This window comes from Phaseolus vulgaris, chromosome 10 (genome assembly GCF_051622355.1).
Source record: "Phaseolus vulgaris cultivar YP4 chromosome 10, ASM5162235v1, whole genome shotgun sequence".
Taxonomy (NCBI): Eukaryota; Viridiplantae; Streptophyta; class Magnoliopsida; order Fabales; family Fabaceae; genus Phaseolus; species Phaseolus vulgaris.
This window is the reverse complement of record NC_143507.1, coordinates 31303952-31322313: the sequence shown is the minus strand read 5'-3', so window position 1 is coordinate 31322313 and position 18362 is coordinate 31303952. Positions and strand designations below refer to the sequence as shown.

At 33.4% G+C, this 18362-nt stretch overlaps 1 long non-coding RNA gene across 1 annotated transcript; it reads right to left on the bottom strand.

Annotated features, from left to right (window-relative positions):
* Nucleotides 1–2165: 2165 nt before the first annotated feature.
* On the bottom strand, nt 2166–4820 carry LOC137818751 (uncharacterized). Its single transcript, XR_011082136.2, has 4 exons — nt 4141–4820; nt 3969–4038; nt 3483–3721; nt 2166–2760 (listed from the first exon to the last, which is right to left on the bottom strand). It is a non-coding gene; the product is annotated as an uncharacterized LOC137818751 (long non-coding RNA).
* Nucleotides 4821–18362: the final 13542 nt, after the last annotated feature.

Here is an 18362-nt window from a genome sequence, read left to right as displayed (position 1 = left end):
GAGAAACTAAGGAATTAACCCATAGAAGCGGTTCCCCTCAAGATAAAAAAAAACCTTTAACAACCTACATTTCACAATGTTAGGCGGAACTCCATTGGATAACAAATTATTCTCGACTTTAAACTCCTTCAATGCTAAAAAGTTCCCAATATCAACTGACAAAGAACTAGTAAAGTGTTGGAATATATGGTTGAAATAAGAGGGGGTGAATTGTTTTCGCAGGATTTTCGAAAATACTGATGTTTGATTGAAAAGATCAATTAAATCAATCAATTGATTTATCTGTTCAACTAGTTATTTAACAAATTTACAGTTTTGTGACAAATATAAACCTCTTGTTTTTACAAATCAACAGATTCTTTTATGCAGAACACACAATACAAAATATAAAACAGTTTATCAGAGTAAGGAAGAGAGAATCACACAAAGAAATTTATATTGGTTCACTCTTAACCAAAAGTTACATCCAGTCCTTAGCACACCACTGAGAATTCACTAAGTAATCAAAACCAGATTACAAAAAAACTAAGAATGTTCATCTTGAACCATTCAAGAACACACAACACTCTCAACAAAAACATAAATTTCAAAAACACTATCTGAAATTGTTTACACCACAATATAAAATAAGATTGAATTAGAATACACCTGGGCTTTACACAATTGAAGAACAGAAGAAGAAATAACCCAAAATCCTATTTCACACAGAAGCAATGATCCAAGATATCAACATGCACTACAAAAAGTCATGTATGAAGTGGCGATTTTAATATGACGATTATTAATAACCACCACAAGTTTCCGTGTAATACGACATCTTAGTAACCGCCACAATTATCCTTTGGAACGTGTCATTTTGAACTGCCGCAATTCTTCTCCGAAATAAAAACCCTGTGTTTTCCTTCCTTCCATACACCATTCCTCATTATTCCCAATTTTTTTAAAACCTACTTTGACTTTTGGAAGCCGAATTCACTCTTAACTCTTCACACCTTTCGTAAACAATCACGAAACCTCTTTTCTCTCTCTCTGCTAAACAATCTTCACGAAACCTCTCTTCTCTCTCTATGCTAAACAATCTTCACTAAACACTCACGAAACCCTACCTCTCTTCCCTCTCTCTTTCTGCAAAAAAACTCTTCATGAAACCTCTCTTCACTAAACACTCACGAAACCTCTCTTCACTCTCGCGCTAGGTTCTTCATTCTCGCCCTCATGAAACACAAACTATAACCTAAGTTAGTCCTTTACTCTCGCCTTCATGCATCTTCTCACTCTCGTGCGCCCGAAACCTAACCCTCACTCGCGCCCTTCACTGTCCGCGATTGTCATCGTTTTTATTGTCCGTCCACTACAAGAAACAATGCAAATAGCGTGAGTCATATATGGACACAAATACTCAAAAGCCAGCGCAAAATCACTTTTTGTGTAGGCTTAGCATCCAAAAAATGTGGAAGCTAATACCTTGGATGCTAACACTCTAGCGTGGGACTCAAAAGCTGACACAATTTAAGTAGGCTAAACCTACGCAAAATGGACACAATTTGAATGGGCTGAACCCCCACAATATGGATGCATTTTGAGTGGTATAGCAATGTAGACACATTTTGAGTGAGTGTAGCCTACACTTCTTGGATGCTAATTAAAATAAATTAATGGGCTTAACCGACACTACATAAAAATAATTTAAAATGTTAGTGTGGGTTACACCCACAATAAAAAAAAAAAAAAAAAAAAAATAAGAACAAAATTTTGAATGTTTTTTCAGTTTCTAATAATAAAATTGTCTTATATATTTTAATTACTAATAACTATCATTAATTAATTCCACCTTCTAATCTAAATCTTTAATTGTTTCAAGAGAGATTGGGTACATATACAGTGATTAAATGTATTAATCAACGAGAAGTTATTGTCGAATATTTTTCATAACTGTAAAATACTAGTATTAATTTTTCAGTTTCTGTTTTCTCAATTTTTTCACATTCATTTAAATCTTCCAATTTCTATTTCAACCCCAGTATTAATAAAAAAACAAAAATTGTCTTCTAATATATACATAGGGACAATACTACATTCTACTCTTACCCTTGAAATCAAGATTGCACTATATTAAATAATGAACAAAAATCATTAACTGCAAAACTAAAAAATTGCCAAAAAACTATAAAAGAATGTGTATAACACATAAGATATGGATTTACACGTATTTTTCCTACCTTCAATCTTTCTCTCTTTCAAGATAACACAAAGTCTAATCACATCACTAACATGATTGTTAACTTTAGATATAAACAATATGCATTGAAAGTGTTAAAGGTGATAAAAGAAAAGTACAATATAATATAATCTCAGGCACTTCAATGGCATGCTCTCATGCTACAGCAGCTGCATATGTCAAGTCATTTCACTCCAATTGGTCTCCTACCTTGATCAAGTCTGCATTGATGACCACTGGTAATGACATTGCTAAGTTACTAATAGTATGTACCTTCGAGTGTGCTTGAAAAAAAAAACTAAAATTATGATCACCTAATTAAGATAAAAGTGTAAGTATGCAATCAATTACACAGAAACAACATGATTTTCTTTATCATTAGTTAGCCAAATTGACCATCTCTTTTGCACTCTATCGACAGCTACTCCATGAGTCGTACTCTTAATCCTGAAGCTGAATTTTTATATATTTTCACAGTATGTGAGTATTATACTTATTTACAAACTCTCAAGCAATGTGAATCCCCCTTTTAACTCGAGTTCCTGCATAAATCACAAAGTTTCAAGACTAAATAACTTGGCTACACATTCCATTTAGAATAAAAACCAAATAGAAAATAACTAAACAAAAAAAACACTGTTTTAAAAGATATCTACAACATGTACCTTACACACACAAATCTGTAGACAAAAAGTTATCAAGCAATCTTAGCTTTTCTATTTGAATAAACAAATCCTTTTCTATCATTGATCTCTGTGATCTTCCTTTTGCTATCTTTAAATTATTTTATTTATAAAAAAATCAACTCATCACAGAAGACACAGCTTAAATAGTGTTACCACTTTAAAGTCATAATAAGTTCATACTTCAGACTGAAATTCAGCATACTAACATGATCATGATGTGCTAGCTCTCTCACATGCACAGAGTCAATGTCACGAGTAAGCTTTTGTAGTGAAGTGGGCTTAAGGTGTTGTAGTGAAGTGGAGACTTGATTAAAGCAAAAAATCAACTCATCACAGAAGACACAGCTTAAATAGTGTTACCACTTTAAAGTCATAATAAGTTCATACTTCAGACTGAAATTCAGCATACTAACATGATCATGATGTGCTAGCTCTCTCACATGCACAGAGTCAATGTCACGAGTAAGCTTTTGTAGTGAAGTGGGCTTAAGGTGTTGTAGTGAAGTGGAGACTTGATTAAAGCAAAAGCAATTTATTGGAGGGTCAAAGCACAAACATTCACAAAATTTTGAACTCACCAGAAAGTGATCCAATTACACTGTCGGCACTAACAGACACACAAAGGAGAGGAGCCATGCTTCCAGCATAATCAACTACTTCCATATCATTGTTATACGTGTATCCTAATATATGTCAGCAACTGATGAAGATTGTGCTCACAATAATTCCATATGCAACTCTAAGAATCACAACCACAAGAACAATGCCTTAAGTTGTCTTTGGATTCCCTGCCCCCTGTTCATTTGAAACCCGAGTGCTACAAAACAAAAACCACATTAATTTGTGGGGTGATTATGCATTAGCACAAGAATAATACACTACTAATTAACACCATATTCCTATCAACATACTCTTTTTAATTTGCTACAATTTATTGAAAATCACAACATTTTGCAGATGTTAACTTTTCTAAGGAGTCTTACTTGTGAACTTTAGCTTTTAATAATAGAACGTAACAAATAGTAGGGTGAGGCAACCAGAAAAGGAACAAATTTGGACCAAACCTTGTCAAAGTTATAACAGCATAAGGAACGAAGTAGTGAAAGGAAGTAGTGAAAGGAAGTAGTGTTAACGCTGCAAGGGTGTGACAAAAGTTAGATCATACGCAGAAACACAAAAATTAAATACCCAATCTTACAACGTACAGGAACCAAAATTGAACATGAATCAACTCACCTTTTAAATCAATGATAAATGTTCACAACATCGTAGCCACAATCTATTTTGCCTTTTACCCAGAACATCTCACTAGCTCACTCTCAATTTTGAAGATTGGAACCGATTACGATTTCTCACCGATCAGGGTTCGTCACCGATTAGGATTGGTCACCGATTAGGATTGGTCACCGATTAGGGTTCATCACCTTACTCACCAATGATACTTTCCAAGCAATCCTTCACTCACCACACTCACCAAACTCACCACAGAAACGAAGAAATGGAGGCAAAAGCAGATAAAGGCAGAAAGAAATGGGTTGAGAAGTAATGACCACGAAGAAGACGAGAGGAATTGCGCTGCTGAATCGGTCGCGCGACGTCGACGACTACGTTTTGGTCAGTCCTATTCTCTCCCACGCGCATTGCTTCACTCCGATCACTTCTCCTTTTCGCTGTTTTCACTTTTAGGTCACATTTTACGAATGTCTTTCCCTCAATGCCTGCTGCGTGCCTTTTATTTTTGGTGTTCGTGATTTTAGGAATTCGATTTCACTCGAGTGGAGGATTGGTGATTGGTGTTTTTTTTTTTTCGTTTCGTTTGCTTTTTTTACTTCACTGTGTAGCTGATCAAGCGCTCCCACTCGAAAAGTTTTCAATCTTCTTCAAAACCGTACAATTTTTAAATAAAACAATTAATTATTTGCGTAAGCTAGCTTAGCGTGAGTTTAACCTTCAAAACTTTAAGGAAGTGTAGCGTCGGCTTACCCTTCAAAATTTTAAGTAGGTATAACGTGGGCTTCACCTTCAAAAACTTTAAATTTTTTTAATTGTGAAGGTTTAGCTGACACTATTTAGTGTCCATAGTGTTGCCGTCACTTTTTATTGCAACTAAATGTAATTTTTTTGTAGTGGTCATCACCGTCTCCTGGGAAGGATTTCAAACTTCTCTCCACCATCATTTCTTCAAATTTGAAATCTACTACTGGAATTTTCTTAATTTGTGAAATTTATTGTGGTTCTTAATTTGTGAAATCTATTGTTTTTAATTTATAAAATCTATTGTTCTTAATTTGTGAAATTTATTGTGTATGACTATGTGGACTGGGTTAACGATTGATTGTCTTTGTCCTACGTTGGTTATTAATTTTCCTTGTATTAACCGTTGATCTTTCACTTACCAAAAATCTAATGCTTAGGTTTCTATAGTAATAGAGGTAAATTCATTTGTCAAGGATCATTCAACTATTTTAATCTCAATTACTTATTTTAAAAAATTCAAGTGTGAGATGAGAAATATTTAAAAAATCTATTACCTATTATTTAAATGAGCATCAACATTACCTATTATTTAAAAAATCTATTTTAATTGCGTCGTTGTCTGTTTAATTGCTAGTTCCATTATCACTGATTCATGAGAGTTGGTTCGAACCAACGGATAATTGAGTTGGTGATTTGGAGAATATACGAGAAAAAGTGACAAATAGTTTAGGTGAAGAAGCAACAAGTGATGCTGAGTTTCGGTGAAGTAAATTTGGGGAAAATTGATCCAGTCAAGAACTGATTCATTTGATCAAAGTAAATCGTGATAGAAGCGAATTTTACGGAGGTACAAGGTAGAATTATTTCATAACGTGAAGGTTGAATTCATTTGCTGCAGTGGAGATTGGAATTAAATCGCTAGTTCGGTGAGTTTGGCTTCTACGGTGAGACAGAAAGTACTGCAAGTTTGTTTTAGAAATTATTAATCTCTGGTGGAAAATAAAATTGGTACTGAGTTTGTTGGTGGAAGTAATTGAATCTTTCCTGTGCTTCTTCTGTAACTAGAAATTGGTTTAAACATTTCTTCAAACAGTTGCTGTGCAAACATATGATTCTTAATTTGGTTAAATTTGCATTGTAATTGGGCAACTTGTAGTTATTTTTAGAATTGTAGTAGTTGGCTTGAGGAGTTTGGTGCATAATTTTTATATTCCAGCAGTGAAAATCTAAAACTGGTTTTATGAAGTGCAACGTAGTACTTATTTTGATGCAGAATTTTCTGGTCTCGGTGCGGCAACTAAATTGGTTCAATTTTGATGAAGCCATAATTTTACTGGTGCAAGTCTTGATGCAGATTTGGTGATTGCTAGAACTTTCGTAAATTGAAATTTGATTCATTCAAGTTTAATACATTATGTTACAGTACTGCAGCGTGATTGAGGTGAAAAAAAAATTCAGCAATTGAAGATTAGCAATTTAGAATGGTGCTTTGACTGGAATGAATCAAACTTCTATTGAGTATTTCATTGGTGAAATTGAAACAAGCATTACAATGGGGTCCATGGCTTTTTGAATAATGCCCTTTGATGAATTGAAACAGTGGCACGTAACAACAAGAATTGATGTGAGTAAAGTGTGATTTGCTTTTCTTCCGAAAATAAATTGTTCTATTGTTTTGCAATTAAAGAAACAGTGGGTGGGACTCACGAGAAATTGATTGAAATTGTTGAATTTGACATGCATATGAATCCAATATTGGAATCTGGACACAGTTTATTTAAAATTGCATGCAATCTGTGTTAACTATTTTTAGTTTGCCTTGCATTCTGTCCTGTCCAATTGTCCTATGATTTCATATATTGTTCACTTTACATGTTTTTAAAACAACTTTAAAATGTAATTATATCTCTCACCCAATGGACATCAACAGAAAAACGCATGGTAGCAACTACCCAACACATAGTAATGAAACCATATGCGAACTATTTAGTGTGAAAAGTAAGTATGCTATGTCGTTGTCTCTGAGCGTCAACGAGTGATGATAGATCATAAAATATCTGCAACAGGATTTCCACCAGAGTGAAAATGGCAACCCAAAAATTAACGAGACCATTTTTAACGGTTTCACTGCCATTCATACACCAACTATAAAACATTTTAATTAGTTTTCAGAACACATTTGAATTAGGTCTAAAATTGGATGTTAATTGCTAGTATGATATTACAGTTTAATTGATGATATGAAATTGTTGAATTGCTGGTTTGATAAGGTTGAGGGTGAATATCTTTTATGATTGACGGAGTTAATTCATAACAATTTTTTCCAACTGTTGTCATAATATATTATAATTATATCTTTTTTTGATTATTTATTTCAAGTATCACATATTGGAAGGGGTGCTCCATCACCTAATTAAGTAATTAGAAATGCTGGAAGCAAAACTGATAAGGAATAAACAAGGTGGGTTTTAATTTTAAATTATGTATCAACTTTTGAACAATTATTTGTGTTTTAATTTTCAATGCAATGAATTGATGCTTATAACTTTATATATTATTTCATTTTATTAGTATTTTAATTTTTTATTATGAAAATATATTATGTTTAGTTTAACTATGTAAACCAAATTATAAAAAAGTGGTGGCTAAATTCCATTTATTTAGACTTAAAATTAGTCAGTTGAAATTGACGTATTATTTTTACAATTTTATTTTAATACTGACAGTTAAAAACGTCACATTATACCCGATGTTGAAATCATTTTCAATGAATTAAATTGTGATAGCTATGATTGACACTACTTACATATAAAAATTGTCACTTTAAACAAAGTGTTAAAGTTACGAGTGTTGCGGCGGGTAGCGTAAAACGACCACATTAAACTTTGTGGCGGTCAGTTCAGTGGTGGTTTGAGAAACCACCACTCGCGTATATTGTGGTGTTTATAAACATCAGTTTATACGAAAATCATCGCCACCGTATACAACAGTTTTTGTAGTGATGATTCTAGAAGCTCTTTGATCTTCTATCATGAAAAACGTTTTTAATAACTTTTCTTCTTATTAAAATAATCAGAAAACATTCTTTATATAAAGCTTTAAAATATGGTTAAAATAGTTTGATTATTAAATGAAATCGGTTAAAAGCATTTTAAACAGTTTGAAAATCATAACAACATTCTATTAAAATTGATTGATTTTTGATTGATTTTTAAAACAAACTGACTATTTTCATTTTCTGTTAAATCTCAACATAAAAAATCAATTCATTTATCGAAATAAATTATTGAATTTGCTTTCCAGTAAAGATAAAAGAAAACAAATCATTTTTAAATCCTCTTAAAAAAAACTTAAGTGTTTTTCAATAGGTTGACGTGATAAATTAATTTGTTGAAAACCTTGATTTAGTCACCAGATTTAAACAGAAGTTATTTCAATTGATTTAAACACGAATCAACTAACTAAAATTAACACAACTTTAAAAAAGAAAACTTTCAAAAGAGATTTCAAATCATACAAACTTAGATCATAATTATTTGCAAATTAACAACTCAAAAACTACCTATTTATACACATACAACACAGATTCTTCATGTCAGATTTGGAAATTATCAAAGCCATCTTGTTAAACATAAAGAAGTTTTTAGAGAGGTCAAGAGCATTCAACGACGACGTTGCACAAGTCAACAACGTTGTCGTGTGGGTGAACCACGAAGGAAATCGCAGGTGAATTTGATATCCAAAACCTCCAAAACGCTGTCACATTCCCCACTTAATGGTGCGGAAAACTTGGTGAAGGAATTGAACCCGAGCTTCACATTTCGCAGGTGCGCGTTGCAGAACAGAGAGGTCAGGATGAACTGAAAAGTTGGTTCCGCAAAAGGGAAAGAACTTGAAGCTTCGACATAGTTCTCATGATGGTGGGAACAAGTTCGGTGAAAGCGTTATCCGCTATGGTGAGGTGCATTAGAGAGGAACAATTTGCAATAGCCGAAGGTAGGGTTCTGTGAATGCGGAACTAGAGAGATACTGAAGATTTTGTTGTGTTCCCATGGAGCTTGGTATTCCTCTCTAGTTGTTGGAGATTCCACATCGACTAGAGATTAGAGTCTTTCATTGTATATAAGTGGGTGCAAACCTCAACCTTATGAGCCAGTTTTATGGGGTTGAGTTAGGCTTAAATGTGGGATCTCCAACACGCCCCCCTCACGCCGATACTATCAACTCGTGCGTGGGACTATATATTATGGATGGTCCGATAGCGGCCTCAACCCCATAAAACTGGCTCATAGGGTTGAGGTTTGCACCCACTTATATACAATGAAAGACTTTAATCTCTAGTCGATGTGGGATCTCCAACACTATTGAACCTTTTGTAGGAGAGGTTGATGAGATGAAGCTGAGATTTGAACGAGAAGTTGGTCGGAATGTCACCAGAGAATGTGTTGTCAAAGAGGTCTAGTAAACGTAGGGAGGCAGAAAGGTGGTCGGGGATTTTTCCGGTAAAGAAATTGCGGGCGAGGTTGAGAAGCGGCGAAGGAAGGTGGTCAGAGAAGCGGTTGTTGTAAAGGTAAACAACACGTAGGAAAAGGTATTGGGAGAGGGAAGGAAGGCTAGAGGAGTTGAGATTGTTGGAGTGAAGGCTGGGTTTGCAGAGTTGGAGGAGATTGGAGAGGGAAGAAGCGATTTCACTGGCAAGTTAGAGATGTGGAAGATGAAGGTGGTGAACTTGTTGTGGTAGATAATTTATTTATATACAATTTAATTATATATTGATAAAAAATAGTAATTAAGATTGAAAAAATAATTCATTTGGTAATTAATTTTGTATTTACAATTTTATCACATTATCATTTATTATGAGGGGTATAAAAATAAGTGACATAGTAAATAATTTTCTAGTTACAATTTTGTCAACATATCATTTATTATGATAGGTAAAAAATAACTAACATAGTAAAGAATTTTGTATTTACAATTTTGTCATTATCTCATTTGGTTAAAAAGATAAGCATAGCAAATAATTTTGTATTTACAATTTTGCCACCATCTCATAATAAATGGTAGGTGAATTATAACCGTTGTAATAAGTCATCCTATAATCATAATTTTATACTAGTGTATGAGTAGGATATAATTATTTAAACAAGTAAAAAATTACCTCAATAGTTTTTATCAATAGGTATATTTTAAAGACTTTTAAATTAACAACACATGTAAAATATAGAAATTGTATGAAGAGAAAAGAAAATAAAGAATTTATTTAGTTGTAAAATATATAAGAATTTTAAAAATAAATGTATGTAATATATTAATTTTAAGAAGTTAATATTTGAAGAAGTAATTATTTAAAAATACACATTTTTTAAGTAAATATAAATTAAAAACTATGTAAATAATAAGAAATGAATAATTAAGAGTTGTAAAAACAATAATAGATATAATTGAAATTATTGAGTTGTGTATAATAAATATGATAAATAAAAAATTGTTTTAGAAATAATTATAGAAAGGAAATAAAAAACGTATAGAAAACTTTTATTAAAGTAACATTATATTATTTTATTTTATTCATATAATTTATGCTTATAAGAGTGAGGTTTATGAATGGAAATAAATATGAAATTTTGTATATAAGTTGAGAATTTGGAAAGAAATAAAGTAGAAAGTATATAATATTACAATGAATAAGAAAATATTTGAATGTTTAGTTAAGGAAGAATTTAAATTTAACATAAATAGTTGTCATTGGATGAAAAATATAAATGAAATTAAACAAATAAATATTTAGTCAAATATAGATCTTTTGATGTTGTGGTGGTGAATATATGTGTTGAAGATGGTTGCTACACCTTCAAGACATGTGTTTGATGAAACTTTTTGTATAAATTTCATGTGTATATACTTTTGCTTTAAGAATGTCTTAGGTATAGCTTAGAGGTTGTTTAAGAGTAAGTTTTTTGCTAGGTAACTCACCTCTTAACCCCTGACCATGTGATAAGAGCAAACACAAATTTTCTGAAACTGTTTTTCACATGTTTTGCAAAAACACCCTTACTGCATAAAAATAAATCTGTTCTTTTCTAAATGAATTGATTCTTTTTTAAATTGATGCATTGACTAAGTCTTTCGAAAATCAGGTTTTGTGCATCAAGTATTTTGACTAAGTCTTCACTCTTTCAAAACGACTGTGTTTCAATAGTTAAGTCTTTTCTGTTATCGTTTTGAAAAATAAATCTGCTCATCTGTAAATGAATAGATTCTTTTTTAGTCCGGGGCCATATTTATCTTTAAAAGGTTTTTTCGTTTTGTCGTTGCATCAGAGTGGTTGACTGAGTCTCCTTCACATAACAGATTCTCTAACTGCTTTTGAAAATAAATTTGTTCATTTTATTTTCAATCTGTTCTTTTTATAACAGCTTTAACTGTTTTTTGAAAATCTGTTATAAGTTGTTTTTCTATAAAAAGAAAACTTGTTTCTCGTTTAAACGTGAATCATACAATTGAGAAAACAAGTTTTACAACAGAGAATTGAGGATTTATAGAGAACTAGCATGTGTTCTTGAAAGTTTTTACAAATCAAAAGTGTGCTTGTTCTTGGTTGGCTCTAAGGCTTGGTTAGAGGTGTTGCTACTGTGTGAGCAATCTGTTCTACTGGTATAAGGCAGATTTCTGCATCCTCTATTAGGTGTATTCGTTTCATATTTCAAATTCTTGTAAAAGTGTGTTTGTAAACTCTTCTTGATAGGGTTTCTTGAAGAGTGTCTGTGCTAAAATAGTGTTTTTCAGCAAGTGTGCCAATTTTCTTGTAGGGTTCAAGAACAGTGGTTGTGTAAGTGTGTTTGGTACGTTTTTTTTTAGTGGAATTCACCTTGGATTAGGTGAGACTGGATGTAGCTCATTTGAGTGAACCAGTATAACTGTTGTGTGTTCATTTCTCTTCATCACTGCTCTCGAATTCTTGCTTATCTGTTAATCTTCCAGAAATTGAATCTGTTCAATTAAAAATAAATCCGTTCTTTCTAGGCTTGTTCATACAGTTCTTGTTTTCTGGAAAATCAGTTTGGTTATGTGAAGAAGGTATATGATCTGTTAAATACAACTGAAACAGTTTGATTGTGATAGGTTACTCAATTGATTGACAAGCTAATAATTGAACCTTTATCACTTGCTTAAAAATTGAAGGTCACTGTTTTAGCTGTTCACAGTTTTCTCTCTAAAATCAGTGTGTGGCTTGAAAATTAATATGCATAACCCAAGAATTACTTGGTTGATATAAACGTTTTTAAACATAAACAATGTCAAAATAAATCTATTCATTGCCAAATAAATCAATTTATTTTCTGTGTATTGTGATAAAATCTGATTCTGCGCGAAACTTTTAAAAGGTCAATTCATCCTCCCTCTTGAACTTTGACACTATTGAACCCAACAATATGTACAATCTAAGTCACAAACTAATTCGTTCGAGGTTGCTTTGCGTAAATGTTTGGTTTGGATAAAGAGTTTAATGTTGCTTCATGATTGGTTACACTACAGACTTGGATGTAGTGATTGAGTTTTTTTTTCAATGATTGATCATATGTGTAACATCAGTGTAAGATTTGATTTGTATTGACTTCTTTGTGGTCTCAATATTGTAGTACTTGAGTTATGTTTTATAACAATTGATGAAAAGACCAGTTGTGTTGGATTGTCATTGGTCTTGGGTTGTTACATTTGTAAGTAAGATCGTAACCATTTGTACTTTCCATTATGGTGGCTCTTTGAGTAAGTCCAACAAAGTAAAGTATTGCTTGCTTGAAAGTGTTGGGATTGAGGTTTGTGGAAGATGTTAGACTCAATTGGTTTAAGAGTGTCATAATTTGTTTTTCAAATATTGTAAGCTTAACATACAATTCAATGATTGTAGTAATAGATAAATGACATTGGAACTTGACACCTTCGTGGCATTCAATAATTTGGCCATTTGCAAATAGAGCGACGAGAAAAATTGAAATAATTTTCAGTTTTTATGATGACAAAGTTCTCCATTTGAAGATGAGTGAATAAGAAAGATGATGATAGAGAGAGAATGGGTTTGATTTGGTTTACTAGGGAGGAATTGTGGTGGCTTTATGGCTTTAAGTTGATATGTGATTTCATTTATATAATGGAAACCTCATCAAAGGTCACTTCTTCTTAGCACATGTTTCCATTGATGTTGCAAAGTCATAAATGTGTGGTAATGTACATGTGTTTATGATGACATGTGTCCTAAGCCACCCTAACCACCCAGTGACTACTAGAGTAACATCTCATCTAATACACTCTAGGTTAACACACGTTCCCAGTAACATTGACAGGTTATAAACACATGACATTGTGCATGTGTATGTCATTACATGTACTGTAAGCCACCCCAACCAAATAATGCATGCCAGGGTACCATGGCACCCATGGTCATTTCTTCTTAGCACGTGTTTATATTAGAATTGGTGGCCTAGACAAGAGGGGGTAAATTGTTTTCACAAGATTTTCGCAAAGTTTGGAAGTAGAGTGAAAAGTTCTGAAAAATCAACCAATTGATTTTCTGTTCAACTGGATAAAAGTTCAATTTTAATGTTCTTTACAGAAATTCAATCGTTTTCTTTAAACAACAAATTGTTTATACTAGCAGAGAAAGAACAATGATTAAAACAATGTAAAAGAGAAAGATAGAGAGATTCACCCAAAGAGGTTTATACTGGTTCACTCTTAACCAAGAGCTACATCCAGTCCTCAAGTAACCATTGAGAATTCACTATGTAATCAAACTTAGATTACAAATACACACCAAGAGTGATGATCTTGAACCCCTCAAGAATACACACCACTCCTTGGCAACACCACAATTTTTAGAAACCCTTTCTGAAACTGCCTTACACAAAATTACAGTGTTCAAAGTGAAAGAAATAGAATACACCTGAGCTATTCAAAGTAGAAGAACAAAAGGGTACAAAGACTGAGTCCTATTCCACACACAAGTGATGATCCAAAGCTTTTGATTTTATTGAAAACATTTTTGATAAGCTCTATTTCTTAGGTTATTGAAAACATCATCAAACAACCTTTATATAGACTTAAGCAAGTGGTTAAAAATGTTAGATCATAAATAAAAAACAGTTGGAATCATTTAAAAACAGTTTCAAACACTTAACATAATTTTGTCATAAAAACAATAGATTGTTTTCCAAAACAACAGATTGAAATAAATTTTCTATTAAGATATTCATAAAAACAACCAATTGTTTTATTGAAATAACCAGTTGTTTCAGTTTGACAGAAAAGACAAAATAAAGCAAAGCTTTTCGAAAACATTTTGAAAATCATTAAGTGACAAACAACCAGTTGTTTCGACAATTCAACAAGTTGAAAAACTTGTTTTAGCCTCAGTCCCTTTGAGTAACATCTTTTTCAACTGGATGATTTGAAAAACAACTGACTAAAATTTCTTTGCTTTTAAGAAAATATTTCTTTTAAAAGGGATAAAAAGTTAAGCGAGCTTGGATCAATACAAGGAGTGAATTGACAAGTCAAAAACTATTAAACAACACACACACATAGCAACAAGATCTTCAAGCTTTCCACACAGATTTGGAGGCATCAAAGCATCTTGTTCAACAGTTTCTAGTGATGTTGACAAACCATAAAGCATGATAATATGCATGCCACCCCAACCACCTAATGCATGCGAATGTACCATGGCATCTAAGATCACTTCTTCTTATCACATGTTTCTAATGATGTTGACAAGCATAACACATGGCAATGTGCATGTGTATGTGATGACACTTGTCCTGAGTCTTCCAACCACCCAATGCATGGTAGGGTAACATCTCATCAAATACATTCCAAGTTAGCATGCTTTTGTAGTGACATTGAGAATTCTTAGCTTTATGTATCATCCCATGTACTCCCGTGTATGGTAGAAGGGGTTGAGGATGGCCATATCAATCAATGTAAGTTCATGTCTATTATTTGAGACTTGAATCCATTTGAGACTTGTAAGGTTGGTTAGGTTGTTGGGAGGTTTTGGAACTTCTTGTGCCAGGTGAATTGTAACTTCACCTTGTCAGAATAGTGTCGTTGCACAATTGCACAATAAACTCACGTGAATGATGTCCACAATTGTTGATCCTTAAAGGCTTTAGTTGTTGTTGATGCCTCCAACCCATCATATGGAGCGCATATAAACTACATCAGTTGAAGTTCATAATTGTATAAAGAAATAAAAATGTTCTAAAAACACAAGCAATAATATATAATATTGATAGTGTTGTTAATTTAACTTTATCAATCTGGATATGATCTATCCTTGCTCTATACCCCACTAAATCATTGTGTGACACATTTTGAAAGTTGAGCACTCTACCACTGCTCCATCAGCAAATAAATGGGTAAGTTGGTTGACGTCTTCAAATTGTGCGATAAAAGGCATGCAATGCCATGCCCATGATTGTAACAAGGATGCATAACCACCCATGGTCTTTGCATGCATATCAGTGACCTTTCGCATTACCCTATATAAAAAAACTAACCAATCAGTTCCCTAACTGTACTTTGTAACCTATTTTGTTAGGCACTAACACCATACCAATTAATCCTAATATATATGCCCTAGCATGCTCATAAAGTTCTTCTTCAGATGGTTGTTCTTAGAGTGACAACATGTTCTCTCTTAAACACTTTAACTTCACCATGGACCCAACTAGTGACTCCCCATTTGTTGGGGTTATGCCAAAAAATGTAGCACATCTTCCTAGTAAAACATTGTTGGTCCAATCATTGGGGCTCCATCCACTCTCAACCTCTATTGAAGTCCTTCATTTTGTAGGGTTATTGTGCATTCTCCAGTTGGGAGATGAAATATATGTGTCTCTGATCTCCACCTCTCCACCAAAGCTTTCACCAAACCATGATCAACCTTGAAATGCTTGAGCTTTGCGATTTCACCAAACTTTTATTGTTATAATGTGGGAACTAATAAATGGTGTGACTCAGGAATTGAATGATAGTATGTCAACACAATGCTTCTTCTGGGTCCTAATTGTGCAAAACAAAATTAGCCTAACTTCAAATATCAAAGTTTTAAACAACTAACCCAATCACACTTAAATTAACTTACCATGGAAGCGATGTAGGTAGATTTGTGTTCTTGTTGCTTCCACAACAACATTTTAGGATGATTGAAGGAAGTTGCAAAGAATGAAGTTGAAATTGGAAAATTTAGATTCACTTCAAAGTGTCATTTATTAGGTACGAAGGGTGTAACATGACATTGGGCCAATATATAAAATAATTTGGAAGTAGGAGGTCGTTTGTCATAAGTTGAATTCTATACGTTAAATAAATTTAAATAATCTAGATCATCCATTATGCGGGGCACACTAATCAATATGTTGTGTCACTCTACCAAAGGCATAAGGGGTCATCAATGCATGTGTATTTGTCACTCTGCAAAAGCCAGAAGGGGTCATGAATTCCTGTCAGGTCTCGTTTAGTATGGTGACACCTCAGGATGTGATACAACCCAAGTAGCTACGAAGATGACCAAGGAAGCAAGAGACAAAGCACATGGTGAACAATCATCTCAGCGACCAATTCATAACCCCACCAAGGATCACATGGACCTCACCAAAGGAGCTGAGCATAAACCAGCACACCAACTATTCTTCCTTTTGGTCTTCTTATAAGATACAAATATGTTGTAAATAATTTGGGCTCTCTTTAGGAGTCCAAATAAAAAAGATATGCTAAAATAAGGTGCCTTTAGCATAATATGAGTTGTAGTTATCATTTTAACTTATTCCTAGCCCTTTAGGAAGGAAATTTGACCTAGTTTTTAGAAGGACAAACCTAGGGTGCGGTTTTGACTTAATCAAACCCTAAGGCTGCCCCTTTTTTAGTGTTTTCCATCCTACCCTTGCTTCTTGTTCTCCAAGGCTCTTTCACCTATAAATAGGAGGTCTCCCTCATTGTATTTTACAAGTTGAATTTGAATTAAGTAAAGAAACTCTGCACAAATTGTGTGAGCTCTTAGTGAGGCTTATGTCTTCTTAGGTTTGAGGTCTTATCTTGAGTGATTGGGAAGCTCTCAAGTGGCGGCCAACACACTCATCTTGGAGCACATCACCCTCCAAGTGGCGTGACATTTCTCACCCACCATCATAAGTTTTCTCATTCCATTTTATGTGTTTGTCTCTTTGTTTCTCTTCTTTGTTGCTCTTAGGTTTCTCTCATAATCATGAGTATGGTGCATCATTTGGGAGGCCATGACCTCCATTGATGTTAACCTTGTGCCCATTTTCAATTCCACAATGCATCTCATCCTCACCATATCTTGTTTTTCATTTTTGCCTTTGTGAAGTGAACCTTCACACTTACTTAACCACTTGGTTAAGTTCGTGTTCAATGGGAATCTTCCTTAGTTCCTCACCATTAATTGTTAAAATCCCAACCTTAAGTAAAAGTGTCACCATAAATGAAAACATTTAAAATTAACTCACATCAAGATGCCATTGTGCTTAATCTTAGATTGCCATAACTCCACTGATGTTGCGAATGGAAAACCTTGGAGTGGATGGACTGAAGGTAATTGTATGCATGTGTACTGCATTCAACACATTGCATAAAACTTCATGAGGCGGTTCAAGAATACCACTATAAAAAATGGCCTTTACATGTAAGCATTTCCACTTTGAAAACAACAACTTTTTTTCCATGTCCATTCTATCTTAACTTCTTTACTTTAATATAAAGCATACACAATGATTAAGCCTCAAACAAATTACCACTACAACATAATAAGGGAAGTCAATCCAAAAGCGACAAAGTAGATTAACAAAATTCATAGTCACACGAGAAATATAGGATGAAGGCAAAACATGAGGGCACTTGTAACTAACTTAGTTGAATCCATAAATTCAACCCTCAAGAAAACAAGAATCTCCTAATTTCCTCCATGATCATAGCCACATATACAAAGTGCAACAAAATTTTCACTGAAAAAAGGAGAGAAATTACTGTAATGATTAATGTTAGCCATGTCTATTTAGAAGTTGCATCAAAGGCATATGAAGATGCTCATTCAAAATCAAACACTCATAGGGTGTTTGAATTTGATAAAAGTAACACAAGATTCTCGATAGAGGAGATGGTCAACCCAAGAGAAGTTCGACCAGCTAGAAAAATTTGCGTTATACTTGATGAATGATGATGTGATTGTGGGAAGTTCCAGAAACTTCATTTCCTGTATTCTCATGTTGTTGTAATGTGCAAATATGTCGAGATTGATTCTGATATGTACATCAATCTTGTCTACAAGTTGGATGAAGTGAACAAAGTATAAAACAATTTGTTTGGAGAGTTTAGACACGAGATTATTGGCTAACACACGAAGACCCTCAACTCTCCCCCAATCCAACAACAACAAAAAGTTTCAAAGAAATCATCCAAAGTCA